Source organism: Anser cygnoides, chromosome 6, assembly GCF_040182565.1.
Source record: "Anser cygnoides isolate HZ-2024a breed goose chromosome 6, Taihu_goose_T2T_genome, whole genome shotgun sequence".
NCBI classification, from domain to species: domain Eukaryota; kingdom Metazoa; phylum Chordata; class Aves; order Anseriformes; family Anatidae; genus Anser; species Anser cygnoides.
In genome coordinates, this window is record NC_089878.1 from 39,240,095 (window position 1) to 39,257,203 (window position 17,109).

The window sequence follows — 17,109 nt, forward strand, 5'->3', positions numbered from 1 at the left end:
ATTCGCTGCTTAATGAGTCTGAATTTCATTTTTCAGCGAAACCTCAAGAACACCTATCAGCAAGAAATGGCCAAAATGTTCCAACTCTGTCTGCTAAACTCAGACTTAAAGCCCTGGGAAAGAGAAGAGAAGAAGGGAAAAGGGAGAAGGAAAGGAAAGGGAAAGGGAAAGGGAAAGGGAAAGGGAAAGGGAAAGGGAAAGGGGAAGGGGAAGGGGAAGGGGAAGGGGAAGGGGAAACAGGAAGGGAAAGGGGAAGACCAGTGATTTCCATCCTCCCAAACACCTCCAGGGAAAGCAGGGCCCCTGCACCACAGATCAACTTACCCAAAACTGTGTCCTATACACATTTTCCTGTGGGGCAGAGGAATTGCTTTCAGCCCTTCACAGGCCAGGAGATATTTTGTCATTAGGGACATGTCAGGAAGGTGCTGTCTAATCACAGTAATCACTGTGAACAGCAATAATAATAATAGCAATAAGAATATTTAGATATTTTCATCTTCAAAGCACTTTAAAAACATCTGCTAACAGATCTCCCCAGCCACTCTTTAAAAAAAGACAATAATTATAACCCTGCCAACATTCAGGGATGGCAGGGACTTCTGTGGGGATTAACGATGCTGTTCTCATCACAGCAAGACTATGTTGCTGCCATTTTGCAGATATGAAAACTGAGGCTCAGAGGAAACAGGTGGATCTTCCCATCACACCATGAAACTATATTTTGGTGCTCTCGGACCTCCCCCATCCTCCAGCCTGCTATGAAATATTACACTTGGTAGAGAGTCAGAATAATTTGGGGAAATAATAAATTTCAGGAATATGTGTTTTGGGATATATATATAATCTGAATGGGGATTTGCAATAACCCAGGATTTTATTTCCTGTCCGCTCTCACCTAGGAGCTGTATGAGAAAGACAGTGGAGGCAAAAAGAAAGAAAAGACAAAACACTACTGCTACTCATGACTTCTTTACTTATGGTCCAGGTTTGCTGTTTCCAGTGGGAAACTTGGAAATTGGACCCAAAAGTAGAGTTGTGACCTGCTTTTGAATGTTCTTTCAAGTTTATCACAACAGCTTCAAACAACTCTACACTTCCCTTTAAAACTAATTAATAGTGTAGATTCTGCAAGCTTCTATATTTGCCTGCCCAAAAGAACAGCCATTTATTTTTAGGAAAACTTTTGTAAGTATTAAGTTTTGGACAATCCAGTTATGTGCAAGGATGTCTCCAAAGTGCTCTGTGCTAATGTTAGGTCAACAAAATGGCTGTGGGTGTGTGCAGCTACATACCAAGTTCTGTTGTGCTTATATTGGTTGACTTTAGTTCTATTCATTCATTGTCTGGACCTGACTCTTAAACCACTTAAATCCAGATTAATGCCTCCCTGGAAGCAGGATCTCAGACAGGTGTCTTGCTATCAGCTCTCACCTTCCCTAGGTGACATGTCTCCACCACCTCTCCAATAGATAATGTCCCACTCAGACAGGGGAAATAACCTGAATTTAAATATGTATATATATACATATATATATCTATGTTTACTAAATGTTAATAAATAACTTTGTTCAATTAGCTCAGGTTCTGGACAGGTTTACTTTTGTTGTAGAAGGTTGTAGTCCAAAGCCACAGCCCAATAAGAACCTGAAATCCCAGGGGAAAAACACTATTTAACCCCTAGTTCAACTCCTAATGAAAGGAAACATAGAAATGTAGCTATAATTCAAGATATTGTATGGAAGTCTGTTCAAAGTTTTTTCAAAAATATAAATTACAAGAGATTATTGATTTTTAAAAAGCTTACTTCAACAATCAGCTTTCTATCTCATTCTATTTCACTCTCTCTCGTTTATTCATTTCCTTATGTAAAAGAATTTAACCAAAGGAAACTAGCATTTTAATTCAATTTCTCCTATAAAATATATAATTTTATTTTGTCATAATGGCTGCTTTTATTTCCAGAGTCAGATTTTATTTAAATTTCAGTCCATTAGGAACAAAACTTGCCATTTTCTGATAAACAAAATCAGCAGGGAAGCCTCTTCAAACTAGGAATGTATTTTCTATCAACCTTTGTTCTAGCTGGTCTAAATGACAGGTATATTCCACTTTTCCTGTGTTTAGTTTTAAAGATTCTATGGGGAGGAGGGCGAATAAAGAGAGTGACATTTTTAACAACAAAACCAGCAATCAGAAAAGCAGCCCCATGACAGGAATATGGAAGAAATGGGGGAAAAAAAATAAAAAAATATATAATCCATCGCTTTGGACCACCAAAGAGGACTAATATGAGTCATTAACAGAAAACCGTTAATTTTCCTCCCTGCGACTGTTGTTTGTAGAAGTACTGAAACCTTTGAGATTGAGTCATTTAACTGTTTCTTGGTAGGCTGGAAATCAGACACCAAGGAATCCATTTAAAATAAAATTAAATTTAAAAAAATGAATAGATATTAATGCATAGTTTGTTAAAAATATGAAGTTGATTGTTTAAAGCAGCATTTAGCTCAGTCAAAAACTGAATGGTAAGCTGACAGCTCTCCCAAGCGACAATGACATCTGCGGTGTCACGTCCTTGTTTTGGTTGTACCAGCACCACCAAAGTCAGCACTTGACCTCTTGGGCTGTATCAACAGAAGTGTGGCCAGCTTTGTGAAGAGTTAGGCTGAGGATTGGGGATATTGAGCCTAAAGAAAAAAAAAGATTTCAAGGAGGCCTTATAGCAAGCAGTCTTTAAAGGGGGCTTATAAAAGAGGTGGGGAGAAACTCTTTATCAGGGCGTGAAGTGACAGAACAAGGGGTATTGGCTTTAAATTGAGAGATGGTAGGTTTGGTTTAGATATAAGGAACAAATTTTTCGCTACAGGAGTGGTGAGGCACTGGAGCAGGTTGCCCAGAGAAGCTGTGGATGCCCCATCCCTGGCATTATTCAAGGCCAGGTTGGATGGGGCTTTGGGCAACTCATTGTCATGGGAAGTGTCTCTGCCCATGGCGGGGGTGGAACTAGATAGTCTTTAAGATCCCTTCCAACCTAAGTCATTCTAGGATTCCCCCTGTCACTTGGTGACTGCAGTTTCAAAAATCCTTAATTCACATGACAGGGAACTGAATAAATTAGAAGTGCTTTGAGCAAATCTAAGAAACTGGATTTCTCCAAATCTCACCAAACCTGAGCAGTTTACAGCAGCAGCTACCAGGTGCTTCTGATGATGTGGAAATAGGAAACTGCCACAGGAGCTAAGGAGAGCAGCAGGAGTGGGGTTTTAAGTGCATCTGCCTCTAAAATGTTTCCTGACCTCTGAGCAGCACTCCTCCAGGGCAATAGTAATGATCAAAATTATAGATTGAGCCTGTAGGCCATAAACCAGTTTCTTTCTTTTGTTTTGTTTTGTTTTGTATTGTTGTTTTTGTTTTTGCAACCAACAGCTCCTCAGCAGGTCATTACACCATGTTTTCAATATAATAAGGAAAAAGGCATTTGGCTATACCTAGACTGTACTCATCATTCTGAGTATGATCCACCAAAATCCCCAGCAGTTCAGTGTCTGACAACACAGGCTTTGTTTCAGTCAATACCTTTTCTAGCACAGATTTTCTCATTTAAATCGTCCAGATTCTTCTGATCTTTGTTTTGTTTTTTACTCACTGTGACATAAGAATTCATGGGGTATTCCAAGAGGAAGGGGGAAAGGCGAAAAACCAAGGAGCTATTTCAGTCCTAAGAGACTTAAAGGATTATTTCCTTGTAAAATACAAATGACAGTTTTCCTGTAATGTTTCTCCTACATAATGCACGTGTTAATCCTTAATTTCCTCCACCAGATGCAGTGTAATCCTCCTCCTGCAGACACCCCAGCAAAACTGCTGCTGAGAAAACAGGAGCAAGAGATGTTCCTCCATCCAGACATGGCAAAAGGCAACTTCCCCGTCCAACTTTCTGGGTTATCCTTGAAGGCAATCATGCAGCCCTATCAGAGAGTTGCAACTCTGCATTCTGAGTTCCTTCCTCTTTAGAAAACACCTAGGTTGCTTTTGGTACCTAGTTTCAAATAGTTTCCTACTTTAAAGTGTGAGACGAGTTAGCCAGAGCTGTTATTACTTGAACCTTTGCAACAAGCTGCAAGGAAATATATGTTAACATATAGAAGAGATTTCGATGAGTGTGTCACAATCCACTTGTTTAACAGTTGCTTTTTATCACTTTTTAATGATTTGTCATGCAAAGAGACTGTGCTATTAATCTTATGCAGGTAAATTAGCTTGTAAATAACATCTTTAATATCTTTAAATAGAAAAGAAAATCCAAGGCATTTAGAAACAAATCTTTCACAGTGCATTACAAAAAAATAATAATAATATGCACAAAATGAAAAAAACACCACGCAGTAGAACCTAGGTTGAATGAAAAAATTGAAAGCAATGCTTGGTCTTCAAAATCCAAGAATGTGAGTGCCATGACTGAAAAAGAAGAGGAAGAAAGCCAGGTGGGGAGACATAAAGGCTGTGAATGGACTTGCAGAAAGGACAGAGAATCTCCTGGTAAACCACACAAAAGTCCATTTTCAAATTATTGTTGTCCGTTATCATTAAGCCTCTGTATATCGCTGGGTATTAGTTCCTCAAAATAATTATTCCTCAGCCACTCCTGTGCATCAAGTTATTCTCCCAGCTATAACGGAAAGAATAATTACCTTCCTAATTAGTTCTACCTACGGTATGAGTGCCCATTAAACTGGTAACGATATTAAAAGTGGAACAGGTTTGGGGAATTTGGGCTATTTGGGGAATTTGGGCTATAACAGCAAGTGAAAATCCCAAGCTTCTCAGTGCGCCTCGGCCCTGTTTTTGTGGCACTGTAGGGACAGCAAGACCAGAACCAGCTCCTTGGCCAGGCGGTGGGACACACTTAGAGGGGAAGCCTGGCTCCAGCGTGGTCCAGCCACATCTGTCTCAGCGAGAAAAGCTCCTGAGCATCTTAGCAAACCCTGCTAAAACTTCCTCAGGCTGGGGCCCAAGTGCTGCTCCCCTATCCCAAGCCTGTGAGTGATCTCTAAGCAAGGAGTTAAATCCTCTCTCAATTCACCCAACACCAGCCTGTTGGCAAAGATTTTTGGAGGAGAAACACCTGCTTCACAGTTACACGTGGGAAAAAGAAACATGTTCACCTACATATTTCCCACAAAGATCAAAATATCCTGTACGCACAAGGAAGTACCTTGTATATTTCATACATATAAATGTATCCTTTGTTTTTCTAAATATACCTGACAGAAAAAAAAAAAAAAATCTCAACCCATCTGCATTCTTCCTTTGTGCATACAGTGGATATTTTTCTAATCTATTTTATATTTCTTAGGGAATTTCCTACGTGTCCTTGTTTTTTTTTTTTTTTTTCTATTTGATCACTGTAGAGAGAAAAACCTACAGATCCTTATAATATTCAGCCCACCCAGCTACTTCATTTATCATCTGCTGAAGTGACAGTAACGAGATGTGGAGCAATTTGCTTGTTGCTTCTTTGGTCTGTCCTTGGGACAGATCCAGCACCTGCAGAGAGCTGCAGCCCCTGCCCCACCGTCAGGGCACGATCCCAGAGGCTGGCACAGCTCTCTCCTCCTGTGGTGGTTGTTGTGCCCATAGCAATTGGCCTGGGTTTCACTCTGTTCTCACTGAATAAGTCTTTTAGTGGTAATTCATCCTTTCCAGGCATGGTGTGAAGAACTTGAATCCCATCTACGTTTCCTAAACATTTTCAAGGAGGCTCAAGAGTGAAGCTTCAAAGACCTGCTTTCTCCTGCTCCATTTTCTCCAGCTTCATATTCATATGTACTCAGGAAGCCTGCAGAAAAGAAGCCCCAGAAGTTTGGTTTCATCCAGGTCTTTGCATATGGTTCTTGATGGAGCCTTTAAAGGCCTCACCATCTCCCTCTCCCCACAACAAGATCCTGGCCCTCCCGTGTGCTCCCCACACACACCCCAAGACCAAGGGCTTGGCTGGGTTGTAACAGCAAAGCAAGGAAGATCTATACGGACACTTGTTAGACCTTGTGCATTCCACAGCTGAAGGTTGCAGGCAGCAAATAATTTAGTTTTGTACGTAGAGGCATTTTACACGGTTATCCAAGAGATCCTGGTGGTAGCTGTATTCCCTCTTCATCTTTATAAAATATACTCAAGCAATACATATTGCAAACTACTTGTCTCGAGTAATTAAAGTGTAAACAGTAATGCTAAGACACTGCATTGTCTAAAGCATGGAATTCAACATTTCTCTAAGATTAATGTCCTGTTCCTGTAACTTGGTTGTTCTTGGTTTAAGTATTCAACATAATGCTACTCATTACAGAGAGCAGTGACATCTATATCCAAGGGGGAAATATGGTTCAAGTCAGCTTTCGTGTTTAAATATTAGTAGTAAATTCAAATTCAATTTCACATGATCAGTGTATGTGACACTAACTACATCAAGGTAGACTTGGGGATTTCTCAACTCTATATTGAAGAGAATTACATGACTGAAAACTAATTAGGGAAGCGCATAAAGTGAATTTATTTAGTATTCTCTTGTATGTAGTTAACTTAAAGTAATGTATCAAATTTCCTACAGAAAAAATGTGGCTACATAAAACTGAACAAAATGCATCAGAAATCAGATCAAGCAAATTATCTTTTTCTTTTAAAACTGAAAATGTTTAAGCTGTAATGAAAAAATTATAATAGGAGGAATTTTTCCTCTGGAGAAGAGAGTTCTGGTACCACGTCTCACACAGGGATAAAGAAACTGCTGCAATGCTGAAAAAAGCCGTCAGATATTTGTCTCCTTTGACCAAACAGCACCTGAATTTTGCTTCCTGGAGCACCCAGGTGCATTCCTGCAGTGGTAGTGCCCTGCGCTGCTGGAGCAAACCCAGTGGCTGCAGTGCAAGCTGAAGCGCAGCACCGTCATCCTGCACGGAGCAGGATTGTTTCACAGCAGAGTAGAGTGTCCACAATGAACAAGAACATCGTGTTAAAAAACAGTCCTCAACCTCTGATCTCACTCCCCACATAGACCTTTTCTCCTGTCTACATCATGTTGTATTTTAGCCAGAACCAGCTCCCCTTTCGTCTCCTTCTCGCCTCTACAACACGTGCCCCATGATGCAGCTGGGCTTTCTGCTGTCTCATTCTTCCCAGTTAGCTTTTTTTGCCAATTTTACCTTTTTTTTTTTTTTTTACCTGCCAGGGAGTCGAAGACCAATACTGTATTCTGAACGCATGGCATGAGCAACAAAATGCTACCTACAAATGCATAATAAATGTTTTATAATGCTTTTGCTGCGTGTTATAAATGATAAATAGATGACAATAGATGTATTATAAAGTATTCATATGCCATTGTAGTTATTGTTGTGCTACAGCTTTGAACAAAGCATTAAAGCAAACGTGAGTCTAAGTGCTGGTGATGATACATGTTAACGAAGTCATTTATGATAAATGGACAAACCTGTGAGGGTCACGGACACATTGACAAGCATTACATAGGTATTTTTGCCTGAAATGCTTTTACTCTATTTTTAACATTGAAGTGATCACTCTTTAAGAGCAACAACAACAAAAATGTTATGAACTGGAAATAAACAAAGAAACCTGCTTGTCCTGAAGGAAATGAACCCAAAATAGGAAGGTGATTTGCCTGACTGTCCTGAGGAGCAGAACAAAAGACCAAATCACATCCAAAAAAGTTTTGGCACTGCAAGAGGGTAATTAACTTAGCTTCAGCCTGGGTTTCCAATGGTCTTCCTAAGGTGAAGCACTTTTTTCCAGTCTATCAGAAATTGTATCTACAATAGGTATTTTGTTAAGCTTCTGTTATTGAAGCATTCCAGTTGCATCTGTGGTTAAAAGCTACTTGTTACATACAAATACATGGATATGGGAGTATTGAACTCATTTTTTTGTGGGAAAACCCCAACATGCAACAGCTGGCCCCTGGAACAAGATAATGTTGCTCCAAATACTGCCTATACATCCAATAAAACCACTCAGGTTCAGACATTGATCAAGTCAGAGGAATCAGACCAGTTCAGAACCTGTCTGCAAACTTTCTTTCAAACAAATAAGCAAAAACCCAAATTTATCTCTGCGTATTGCAGACTTGTCCTTGGGAGGACAAGAGGAAACCTCAGCAGAAGCTGCTGGGAAGCACCACGCTCTGGGAGTACTCATTTCTTGCCCTGACATGAAGGGCCACAGGGTGATTAGCTCCACTGTAGAAGTCTGTTGTAGACACCAAAAGTTAAATAAGGCAAATCCTACCCTGGGGGATAAACTATTTTTTTTACTTATGCATGCTCAAGGAGGACTAAAGTGATGAGTAAACAGATTTTGAGGACACAGTTTTAAGCTGTGTTGACTGTGGAGCATGGAGAACATCCTCTTGCATCAGGACGTGAAGTTGCCCATGGGTGGGTAGTCAAATTCTGTTCTCTGCCTGCCTAGGAGCATGCTGCAGGGCCTTCGTGTCCCAGAAGCTGGGTTTCCTTACTCATGTATCATGTTACTTGAGAGACAGAAGACTACAAGACTTGCAGTGATACAACTATTAGATTCATTAAGAATAGTAAAAAATAAATTTAAATAGAAAATCAGTGGCCTAAAATAGGTAGTGAATGGAACAGGGAACTTTGAAAAGAACACAAACAAACAAAACAAATAGCTGTTTTTAGTGCAACCACTTAGCAGATGTCTCATAGGTCATCTCAACATCTAAGTACTTCTCTGGTAACTTCAGTGTGTGTTATACAAACATAAGAACGAATGGGCTTTATCTTCTCTCTAGCACTGGAAATGTACACACAAGGTATTTTTTCTCTCCCTCACAAATTAATTTTCCTGGGATTTTTTATTTCAGATCATACTGCACCACTGAGATTAATATCTGTAAAATAACATTCAACCTTTATTTTTTGTGAAGTATGGGAAACTATGGCAGCTTTTTTTTTTTTTTTTAGTTCATACTCCATGTTATTTATATGTCATTTATATGCCATAAATTTTCACCATGATTTTCCCTAATTTTTATTTATTTATTTATTTTTAATAAAAGTGTCAGATGCCAAAAATTATGGGTCTTCATAGCCTTTAGCACATGGGTCTCAGCCACTACTGATAGTTTCCATAAAAAGTGGTAGGAAAGGGGAAAGCAAGTATCCTGCACCCTGCTCTACCAGCTGTGCTGTGAAGTCCCTTCTGTCTACTGAAAAACTTAAGTTTCCATTAAAAAGAATTGTTTCAAAATGGTTTCAGGGAGATGCTTTGAATACAACCTGATTCAACATTGAATTTGTGGATAGAATCAACAGGTATAAGGATAAAAGACTGTCCTTAATTTCAAAATACCCCATCCTAATCCCACATAACCACAAAGCAATGCCAAAGGATGGAATGGGGTATAATTTTGGACCCTATCTAGCTGGGGAAAGTGGTGATAAATAAATAAATGTAAAACACATCCACAGAAATAAGCCCCAAATATCAGCATTCATTCCTATGTATCTCATTGCACGTGGTTTAAACATTTACCTAGCTCAAGCACTGAACATTTTTATCTAATTTTTCATCCAGTAGTTTTTCACTGGATGATGTAGCTCTTGGGATAAGAAACAAGAGGCTGGTCAACCCAGAAAATGTGATCTATATAAAAATGATAATTCCAATAATTGAGATGGTTTAACCTAAAGGAAAGAATAAGCAGTAATAAGTCTGTATGGAGGTGGTTGGTAGCAGCAAAGAAATTGCTGTGTGTGTCCACTTCAAAAAGAATAACTAGTAACAGGCTTGAACTGCTGAGAAGGGGATTTTGATTAGACATTAGGAAAAAAAAGCCTATAGAGATTGCAGAAACTCCATCAACGGAGATTTAAGGAACAAGTTAGACAAGTATATGTCATAAACAATTTAGGTACAGTTGATCCTGCCCCCCAGCTCTATTTTCTATAATATGCTCTTTGCTCTCTACTTGTACTGTTAATTCATACTTTATTTTTACCATGCCTACAGTGAGAATATATTTGTTTTGTGAATATTTTGTATTATGAAATATATTCAATATTCTTATTTTTCATACTGCTTTATTTTCTAAAACTTCAGTCAACTAAGAATTCACTCAGTATTTCACAACAAATACAGTCTTCAGGAAAGCAAAATGGTGTATTTATTTTATGAACATATTTCATTTAATTAATAATAAATGCATTTTTTAAAAAATCTTTCAATGTGAAAAAAAAAACCTGAACACAATATGAATGGAATGGGTTAATGACATACTAAAAGCACTAAGATAAAAAATCAAACTGGTATCAGATATCTCAATGCCTGAAGAGTAGACTTTCCCTCCTCTGATTTTTTAAATGATGCTGAAAATAAATAAATAAATAAATAAAATAAAAAAAAAATCCTGCTAAGGAGCAGTCCCCCTGTCCTAATTTAAACCAAAGAGGTAAATGAAGACGCAAAGATGCAGATGAAATAGTTTTGATCAAAGGACAAACAATTATTAATTTCCATAGATTACACATAAATTTATCTACATGATCTATTACTTTTCCTCAGTGATGGCTGAACAAATCTTGGAAGTAAGAGACAAGTGAAATTGCAATGCAAAGTGAAAACTACCCAGAATTTTTTTCTGAGTTTTGAAATAATTTGGATGACCTTCTTGGGGCATTTCCAGAAATAGAAATGTCCAAAACTCAAGCACAGTGAAGAAAGCAAATATTCATGCGGCAGCAAAATCAAAAATAGACATGGAGCTTTCAAAATCTCCTGTCATCATTTCTTTAACCTTGTCCCTCTTGCCTGTGCAAATTCTTATTCTGCGATCCTCCAATCCACCCCAAATGTTGGCATCAAGCAAAATTAATGGCACTTTAATGATGCGCTCCTAGCCATACAGACCTCCTTCAGCTGGAACTACTTCAAATCAAGCTCTCCACCCTTCCTTTCTAGGCTTTTCAAAGTCTGTCTCACTTTCCGATTTTTTCTGCTTGCCTAACACATTCCATTTTGGAGTCAGTACTGAACATTGTTTCCTCCTCAGTTTTTTCTTGCTGTCTGTTTAAAAACAATGATTATAAAATCATCTTTTGTCTATAGAGGCCATTATACTTAGATTTCCTCTGTTATTTCTGTATACCACACAACTTGTCTCCTTCCTACCTACCCCATCCTCAAAGCTAGCTTACTGTTGCAAACTCTCCAACCTACTGGAACATAAGTAATGAATTTAAGCAACGTATTTCTCTTATTCTTTGTACTGTGGTCTACAACAGAAGTTACACATAAGAAATGCCTATATAAAAAAAAAAAAAAGGATAAATTAGAATGTCTTTTTTTTTAATCCTCTCTTTTGATACTCTCAATTCCAGCATTTGCTTTACAAACTACTTCTTGCATCCTACTATTTAAAATTATATTGATTTAGCTGAAGTTTAGAAAAAGTTAAACTGATAATTTGATCTCTAATGTTCTAATATAATAATCCCAGTGTTTTTTAATGACGTCACACATAACCATAAGGCAAAATGGAGTGTCACGTGTCTGTTTTGCACCATTTCCCTTTGTCCTATTAATCAGAACATATTTCTGTATCTCATTTTTTCTGCTCTGCATAGATAATTCAATACATACAGCCCCTTTCACATTTCATGATTTATCTCAACTCTAGACTTTCACCATTCTGTCAGCTCATCAATAAAATCAGCATAAAATCGGTCTTCCTTATTTATTATACTATTTTAGATGTGTGATTGGATCATAATTAATTCCAAGAACCCACAAGAAACTTCAGTTACAGTGCAATGATACTTCAACCAAAACGAGTATTTTTTTATCATCTCATTTTGCTCAAAATTTTTACGGATCACAATGTTTCTTGTGAGCAAAGTTACTTCATATGTATGAACAAAACTGCTATTACCTTGCTAGCTGTCAGCATTGCTCTACTTCAACCTCACGTGTAATGGCTTCTTCAGCCAGATCAAACGGGCATATTATTTGTCCTGAACATTTCCGGGAAATAAAACACCCTGCTTTCAGTCCAGCCTAGACAATGTTTAGGAGATCTGAGTTGGCCATCCAGACTTTTTCTTACAGCTCCCGTCCTGTTTATGCCCAGATCTCTCACAGCATCTGCGGAGACTCACATCCTTTCTAGTAGATGGGGGCTGACTGTTAGCATGTAAGAATATCCAGTATGAGGTTTCTAAACCAATCTGCTGTTCCATTCTGAAAAATAAACTTCTTTTTCATAAGTACATTTTTGTTGACTGTATACCCACCTCACCCCCAACCACAAACAGGAATATAGCTCCCAGCATAAACGCTTTGGGGTACAAACTGTGCTTGCATCTATATTTGAAATTACCTAGCACATTGCAGCATTCCCCAAAACAAAATAATAATATGCAGGCTACAGAATGTGCTTCTCCAGCATAAAGCATCTGGTTTCACAGTTCATTAGAAGTTTCTTTTTCTCTTATGGCTTTGTGGATAACTTTACACACACTATTTAGAGCCAACAGTAAATTGGCATTTCCAGAGTCACAATCTGAACACATTTCAAAGCTAGGGCAGACACACTTGGTGCTGGATATATCATCTTATGCCCCACTCTCTTGTTCTCCTGACAACGTTTCCTACACACAAGAAACTGATGCTCTCCGTACTCTTTAATGGCAGCTTTTCAGTCTACCTTTTTAACCATTTCCTCTCCCTTTTATATCCTCCATTGCAGGCTATTCAGCTCTCTGTGCTGGGCAGCACTGTTCACGCAGATGGAATTGAGCTACGCATTTCTGGAGCTTCATGAGTTCAGGTCTCCCTTCCCTCTTGTATTTGGGTATAAATGATGTAGGGAGCCCCCAAACTTGGGGTAGACCTGATTTATCTGTTAGCTCTTAGGTATACTTTATTTCCTCCAATCTTGATGCTTTCAATGGAAGATCTCTCTTCCTGCTGGTCAGCTTTTACAAATCTCCTATTAGCAGCTCTCCTTCTGCACTCTGCGAACAAAGAATCACCAGAGAATCCTAGAAAGATTTGGGCTGGAAGGGACCTTAAAGCCCACCTGGTTCCAACCCCCTGCCTTGGGCAGGGACCTCCGCCAGCCCAGGCTGCCCAAAGCCCATCCAGCCTGGCCTTGGGCACCGCCAGGGATGGGGCAGCCTCAGCTCCTCAGGACAGCCGGAGCAGGGCCTCACCGCCCTCATAGTACAGAATTGCTTCCTTATATCTAATCTAAGTCTACCCTCTTTTAGTTTAAAGACGTTACCACTTGCCCTGTCACTACACTCCCTGATAAAGGATCCCTCGCCATGACGTGAACACCACCTTGAATGCTGCAGGCCACAGGGCTCGATGGTGTTTCCATGCTGTGCTCTGTCTGATAACAAGACTCTGTCTTGCAAAATAACCTGGATTATTACACAGATTATCATTCCCTTTCTTTATTTATCACTCCTCTAATTCTTGTGTGATCTTAAAAGAAAGATTTTTTTTTTCGGATCATTATTCAAGTTGTGGCAATGCATTAGGCCATGACTAGATCTCTATGAGGCATTGCTAAAAACATCCCAATTTCTTTTTGCAATCAGTTTACCGGTTTTAAATCTGTTTAATATAGGCTACACTAATTTTATGTCCTAATTTTTCGCATTGAAATGTCATGCAGTACTAAGTCAAGTATAGGATTTTAAGTATGTTATGACAGCTCAGCAAGCTTTATCAGTCCCTTTAGCTCAGATCTTTGCTCCCAAAGCCTGAAATCTTGGAGCTAGCTGGCTGTCAAACTTTTCCTTATAGCTGTAATTTTTATCACAACCAGTGCCAAGACTTGCCCTTACTTGAAAGCAGCTGAACCTGTGTCTTATATACAAATCAAATAAGGGATGCTTAAATAAAATTCAATTACAATTCAAGGCTATTTGTTTGTTGGTTGGTTTTAGTACACTATATCCTGGCAGAAACTGTTCCCTTATGGGAAAAGACCATTTCTCCCAGAAGATAATTTAAACTCTTTTTACAGGAAAATTACTTTCAGTTTCAAAGTAGTCCACCTTTGAAAATGGGTGGCATCAAGCGAGAACCTCCTTCTAACTCAGTCAAAGAGTATGAAGGGCTCTTCTAGACAGATTTCTAAATGCAATCAAGCATCTAAAGATCAGATTTTCTGTGTATTTAAGTGGTTTTGTTTGAATTAATGACTTCCAGTTTCAGTGTTTGAGGGACACACATTAGTTGTGGTAGTGGTATGATTGTAGGGCTGCCAATGCACAGGAATTTTACAGGAACACCCAGATCCTTTAATTCTATTTATTCATATATTTATAGATATTAAAAAGATTTTACATGTGCATGAAAATGAGTTTCTATACCTGTTCCCATTATTGCTCTCCATTTCCCTGTTTTTCTATGAGTGTAGCTTTCTACGAGTGTAGCTTGCTCAATGAAAATAAATAAATAAATAAATTCATGTGATTTAACAGCGAAAGTTAGATATTTGGGGCAACCTTATTCTCCTCTCCTCCTTCCTTTTGACAAACAGACTTCACATACGGTCTGCACATCTGGGGGTTCTGCAAGAACTCAAATATTTCCAGCAGGCAGTAAGTGTCCCTGTTCGTTCCAGGTTCAGTTCTTCCGTGGTTTTGTCCATTGTGAATAATACCTGTGCATGGATGTGCTATGGTGTCAGTTCTGGCGTCACTACATGTTCAGCCAAGAATATATTGTTATACTTGTAGCCATTAGATTTGACCTTTAATCAGCAAAAAGGAGATTTTTCCCAATCCCATTTAGAATATTCTTGCAGAAAATAGATGTGTCTTCCAATCACAGCCTCCCTTACGCTCCATTATTATCCAAAATGGGCACCAAAAGCTACACATAACTAGAAGATGATTATGATTTATCTGGGTATTTTGTTCCTTTTATATATTATGCCAATTGTCCTAATTTAACTAAGTAATTTTGTTAATTTAACTTTGGGGTTAATCTTGCTTTAAAAACAGTTTTTGCTGAACTGTAAGTTCAACTGCTACACTAAGTTGATACTTTTCCTTTTCTTAGACCTGAATGTAACTTTTTTTAAGAAAAAAAAAAAAAAGCCAACAACAACAGTTTCTAGTATATCATGTGATCAATAGATACAAGTACCTTCATTTTTTAAATTAGTCTAAGGCTATTTTCCTTTTACTGTTGTATAAACAGGGAATTGAAGGGTAAAATAGTTAAAACTTAATGCTATAGTGCTAATGTGGCTTTTAAATCACGTCAGCAGCAATCACTGCATTATAATTAACAATTTATTGAACCAGCAATAAAATGAACATCACATTACTTCTTAAAGCAGCAGAATAAAATGGCTAATAAATAGCATAAGCCAGACAAATTGCAGAGTAATAGAAATTTTCTTAAGATTTATAGTGTGCAGAAAGATGGATGTGCTATTAGTAGGAGCTCCAATACTTGACAAAATTCTTTTGCAAAGACATAGTTACCATGCATGTCAGAGTTCACAAGTCTAAGTGGTTTATCCAAATTTCAACTCACTGCTATTACAGTGGAAAATACTCATTACAAGGTTTTGTAACTGCAAGCAATGTGTACATTTGCCAACATTCAAACTGCTACTGCCAAAAAGATACTAAAATATTTTATAAACTGTCAAATAACAAGTCTGCTAGCTTAATCTGAGTCTATTTTATACTTCACAGACGGTAAAAACTCCTGGGCCTGATCCTGAGGTCTTCACTCAGGCAAAACTTCCCTTGGCTTCCATGTTTAAAAGTTACCGGGAGTTTCTGTGCTCGAGAATGGAAGGATTGGGCCTCGGTTTAGAAGGAAAATTCATTAGGGAAAAAAATCACAGATTCTGTGAAGCTGGAAGCTCAGCTAAATACCTCGTCTCTATCAGGGCTGAGGTTACTGACAACGAAACCATGTTGTGTTTTAAATGTTCCTGCTGCTGAGTTGTGTTGTGATTCGTCATGTCAAAGTGTCTCTCTTATGTTCTTATTTCAACGTAACAGATGCAGTTTTACATGACATGTCACAACATGGAGCATCAACTGGAAAGAGTCTAAAAGAGCTCTTTTCTTTTTTTCCAAAGGGGGAAAAAAGAAAAAGAAAAAAAAAAAAAAACACCACTCTGTGTTTCACTGAAATGTGCTGCAAGGGAACCTGATATGCAAATGTAGTAAGCAGATAGCACGTTTGGTCACTGGAAGGAAGGAAGGAATAGGGCTTAAATCTTCAATTTTAAATTGAAATATATCCATCATTAAAGTTTAATTTTACATACAAATTTTAACATGAAATCCAGAAATAATTTCTGCTAAATTAAACTACTAAAACAATAGCAACTGGTAAGAACATATACATCTTTAACACAGCATTTCTCTCCGAACCCCAAAGACGAACTAAAATTAACTTACAGGTTAATCATGTTGTCAATTGCTTGACAAGATTACTAGTCTACTGTTTTCTAAAAAAAGTATGTCTGCTACTTATGGTGTATTTCCAAGAGTGTTGTACTGAGGAGCATCACAAGTGCATGGTAAGCATGGTGCCTGTGTATACTGGGTACCCTAAAACAATAATATAAAAGCTGGACCAACACAGCTGTCTGACTAATGGGTAAGCACCAGTCTAGCTGTACTGAAGTCATTATTTACACTAACAGACTTGGGAGTTTGGTCTCTGGAGACCAAGGAATTTTACTAAGCCTCCATTCTACAAAGCTGTGCATAGAAAGAGGTAGTTCTGCCTTTATTAATTAATTCCTCTAACAAGGAGCCCCCTAAGAAACGGCAGCAATTGCCTCCTTGAGACCCGTAAATTTTTCTCTGCCCTCCATCCCTGCTGAGTATGCTCATTTCCAGCTCACCCCACACCCAGACCTTTGGGGCACCAGCTTTGTTGGTACGTTGGTTGAAGCACATCATTTGAACAGCAGCAACCGTGGCTCTCACACAAAGACCCAGAGAAACCCAAATTAATCTGAAAATGCCAAAGAAGTAGATGGAGCCTCAGGTAGTAACAGTACTAATGTTCATTAAACCGGTA

General features: G+C 38.4%; 1 long non-coding RNA gene across 2 annotated transcripts in view; it reads right to left on the reverse strand.

Moving 5' to 3' along the window:
• LOC125182672 (uncharacterized) overlaps nucleotides 1-17,109 on the reverse strand; it is a 165,785-nt gene that overhangs the window by 33,566 nt on the left and 115,110 nt on the right. Inside the window, exon 4 of one of the 2 annotated variants that reach the window (XR_010832374.1) lies at nucleotides 4,666-5,842. The exons of the other annotated variant lie outside the window; for it this stretch is intronic. This is a non-coding gene — a long non-coding RNA (uncharacterized lncRNA). Of the gene's footprint in view, nucleotides 1-4,665; nucleotides 5,843-17,109 lie in introns of those variants that run through there. 2 annotated transcript variants of the gene reach the window in all.